The following is a 4,028-nucleotide window of genomic DNA, read 5'->3' on the forward strand; positions in this document are numbered from 1 at the left end:
ATCACATAAATGGAAGAAGGGCTTCTAGATTAGTGGTACTGCAGTCTCTCTGAGTCCTACGCCAGAACATGGGCCTCATGCTTGTAAAAGAGAGAACAAATCAGAGGGCCCTTAGAGAAATTTTCATTGTAAAAACCTATTGAAAAACAAAAGTTGGGTCCCTAGCCATTTCAAAGACTGTCTTTTGGAAGAGGGATCATACTTGCATTTATAGATGGAGAGTAGAAGTGAAAGGCGAAGTGTTTCAATGACCTATTTCTGTATAATAAACTACCCCCAAAATGTAGTTGTTCGATCTGATAATTTATTTTTCACAATTCTGTCAGTTGGTCGGGTGGTTCTTCTGGTTTTGCATTGGCTATTATGACTCTAGTCTGATAGCAGAATGATGAGGCTTTGAGCTCATCTGGGTCCCTCACACCCTGTGGCCTTTCGTCTTCAAGGGATGAAATTGAACTTCCTCTCATGATAAGAAATGGAGGTAGCATGGCAACGATGGCATACAAAATGTGGTTGAGAATAAGTCCCTATTGTTGTATAACTAATTACCGCCAAATTTAGCAACACAGAGCAATAAATACTTGTTACATTACACAGTTTCTGAGGATTAGGAATCTAGGAGCAACTTAACTGGATGTTTCTGGCTCAGGGTCTCTCACGAGGTCGTATTCAAGCTGTTGACCATGGCTACGGTCATCTCAAAGCTCTGTCGGGCTGGAGAATTCACTTTTGAGCTCACTCATGTGGTTGTTGGAAGGCTCAGCTCCTTGCTGGCTGTCGGCCAGAGGCTTCTGTTCCCTACTACAGGGCCTTTCCCAGGGCTCTTCATGGCGTGGAACCTGGCGTCTCTCAGAGTTGGGCGTGGGTGTGGGGAGGAGAGAGGAGCACGAGATGGAAATCATAGTCTTTTTAGGACCTAATCTCTGAAGTTCCATGCTCCCAATTTGGTCAGAGTTTTGGTCATACTTACCAACCCTGGTACCATGTGGGAGGAGACTACACAGGGTATGAACGCCAGAAGTGGACATCATTGGCGACTATCTTGGAAGCTGCCTACCATAATGGACACGAGATCTTCTCTGGTTGTAGAACAAACAAGACTTTGCTGTTGAATTTAATGTGGTATATAAGGAAAAAGGAAAAAATAAGGAAGGCTTTTAGGTTTTTTGTTTGAGCTTCTCACTATAATGAGAGCTATTGGAAGAGAAATACATGGAGATGGGGAGAAATCAAAGTTCCACTTTCAACTTCTGAAGTATATGAAGCCTTTTATATATCCAAGTGGACACAGCGAAAAAGCAGTTAGAATGAATGATTCTGGAGCTCAGGGGACAGCTCGAGACAGGAGGTTAAATTTGCGAGTCATAGCCTATGGATGGGGTTTAAAACCTAGGCACTGGATGAAATCACGTAGATGTCGTTCTCAACCTTAGCTGCCCATTAGAATCACCTGGAAAGCTTAAAAAAAAAATTCTGTCACCAGGCCATTCTCCAAATTAATTGAATCAATATCTCTGGGGGTGGTACCCAGCCATTGGGATTTTTAAAGCTCCCCAGCAATTTCAATATGCAGCCAAGATTGAGAACCACTGACGAGGGAGAGAATGTCAGTGGAAAAGCCAGGACCCTGGCATGTGTGTGAGTGCTCCGGAGAGAGAAAGTCCCAGCAAAAGGCACAGCTTCTTTTGCAGTGCCTGCGAATTGGTTGATTTTTGTGGCTGAGCTGTTGACCAGCTGGTGAGAACAATTTATACACTCCACATTCAAAGGGCTGTCATCATCTGTGGCCAACGGAGAGCATAGGATCACTTTGGAAATCAAAAGGTAAGAGTTGAAGACGCTGCTTCCATTTTGTTATGTAATCAGACTTAATTAGACCTAAAGTATTTACCAAATATTCCTCTGGCCTTTTTAATAAGGGATAAAAGTTAACCAAATTTAAACCTGACACTCCTAACGGGTGGGTAATTCTGCGTAGAGATGTGGCTGGAATCCCGCTGGACTTCCACTGGAAGCTTCTGGGTCAGGCTGCAAGGGAAAAGTATAAGTGTCCAGCTCAGTTTAACTTTCGTAATAATATGTTGAACTTTGCACGCAAAAAGATCTTGGGGCAATCTATTTTCAGTAAGTTTTAGAGGTATTTTTCCATCTGTGGGGATTTGAGAGATCCATTTTCAATATGAGGCCTTCATTTGCAAACTTTTGCAAACTGGTGTACCCAAGTGAGCTGAGAGAACCATGGCTTGCAGCTGAGTTTTCAACCCTGCTTCCTGAGACGCTGAAACTCTGACCTTGATCTCATTAATTCGTTTTCCATGACTCTTGACCAACGAATCAAACAGGTCAAATTCAAAACTGTTGAGTCCTTTGAAAGTACATAACATATTCCCCCACGGTATACTTGCTCTTGACCAGGTTTTTGAAAAAGCTACCACTTTGTCTCTCTTTCTATTTCTGACTATTAGGGTATCAAAGGAACCCAAAACACACTCTATAGTTCAAAGTCCTCAGTTCAAGATTTAACTCTACTGCTTATTGCCCGTGAGCCCAAGGCAAGATGCTTAGTCTGCTAAGCCTGCTTCCCTTCAGTAAAATGGAAAGGATCACCAGCTTATTTCTTTCCTGAAGTCAATGGCCATAGAGAAATGAGTGGATATAAACAGCCGTATCTTGCTGATGTAAAGGCTTGCCACCATCACCATTTGCCCTCCTCTGGGCAAATGCAGAAGCCAATCGTCTGCCTTCGGCGTCTCTTTTCTTGCTTTCTTACCATCAGGCCTTTTCCTTCTTCCAAATGTCATGGCACAAACCTCCTATTTCTTCAAGAAGTCCTCCTTGATTAAGCCCATCTCATTTGGATCATCCTTTTTGTCTTTTTCCAATGCCAGAGGAATATGGTCTCTTTAAATACCATTTACTTGTATAATTCTCTATAGATGTCTTAGATTTGTCCCAAGTGTTCGTTCTGGATCTGTATTAGGTTATAAACTAGAGGGGGGGGGGCAGGAGATTTCTTCCAGCTTTGCGGCACTGATCATTATGAAAGTTCTATCCATTAATGTGGACTACTAACCTCTTTTTACATCTGATTTGCATTTCCCACTGATCTTCACAAATCAGGATCACCCAGGAAGCAATCAAGTTTGGGATGTTTGTAGACATTTTCTGCATTTATAGCTCAGTCCTTCCATCGTTAAAATGATTCTTGGCTTCCAGAGTGTTAATGATAATTGGGTACCAGCCAGGGAGGGGAGGAATGGAAGCATCCATTTTTGCCTTTCATTAGCAGAAGCATGTCTTCATCAGGCCACTCCACCAGGAACTCGCCATCCTTCCTTCCTTCTCTTTCAAGTTGTTCCAAGCCCAGTGATATTTGAAATACCGAGTCATTGTTTAATTGTGGAGACTGTGACTTTGCAAGCACGACTGCACAACTGTGCGTGCTTGGGTGCCATCCCAGTGCGTGGCGTGTGACTCCGACCTCTCAGGGGGAGGGCTTCCTGAAAGCGATCCTCCATGAGTTGAAAGTGACATAAACTGTGGACCAATAATGTTGGAACCCTCACAGGGATGAGAGGACTCAAGCTGATGCTCTGTGGATATTACGCAATGAGCATATACTGTAGCCTTAATGTGGTGCAGTAGAACCAACAGCATTCTTACAGACAGGAGACTTGAATTGGGGTTTTGCTCTTTCACTAAGTAGTTGTGTGACCCTGGGCAAAGCCATGTTTCCCTGCCAGACCTCAGAGAGGAAGCAGGCTGAATTGGATTAGCTTAATTTCCTTAAAGTTCCCAGGGTTTACTTAGTGCTGTGAGATAATGTGACCAAGTCAGCAAGGACTACACAGTTTTTTGTTGGTCTCCTAATGTCTCTATTGATCTGGAGAAGTAACGAGGAGAGGGGGAATGTTCTGGGGTGGATATCTAGATGTCTGACACGTGCCTATATAACAGGTGGTGAAAGTGGATCAGAAACCGGAAGGTGAAATTGCAAAAAGAGAAGAAAGAAAGGTAGAAATCTCCCT

The sequence above is a fragment of the Rousettus aegyptiacus genome, unplaced genomic scaffold (assembly GCF_014176215.1).
Source record: "Rousettus aegyptiacus isolate mRouAeg1 unplaced genomic scaffold, mRouAeg1.p scaffold_m13_p_13, whole genome shotgun sequence".
In the NCBI taxonomy this organism is placed as follows: Eukaryota; Metazoa; Chordata; class Mammalia; order Chiroptera; family Pteropodidae; genus Rousettus; species Rousettus aegyptiacus.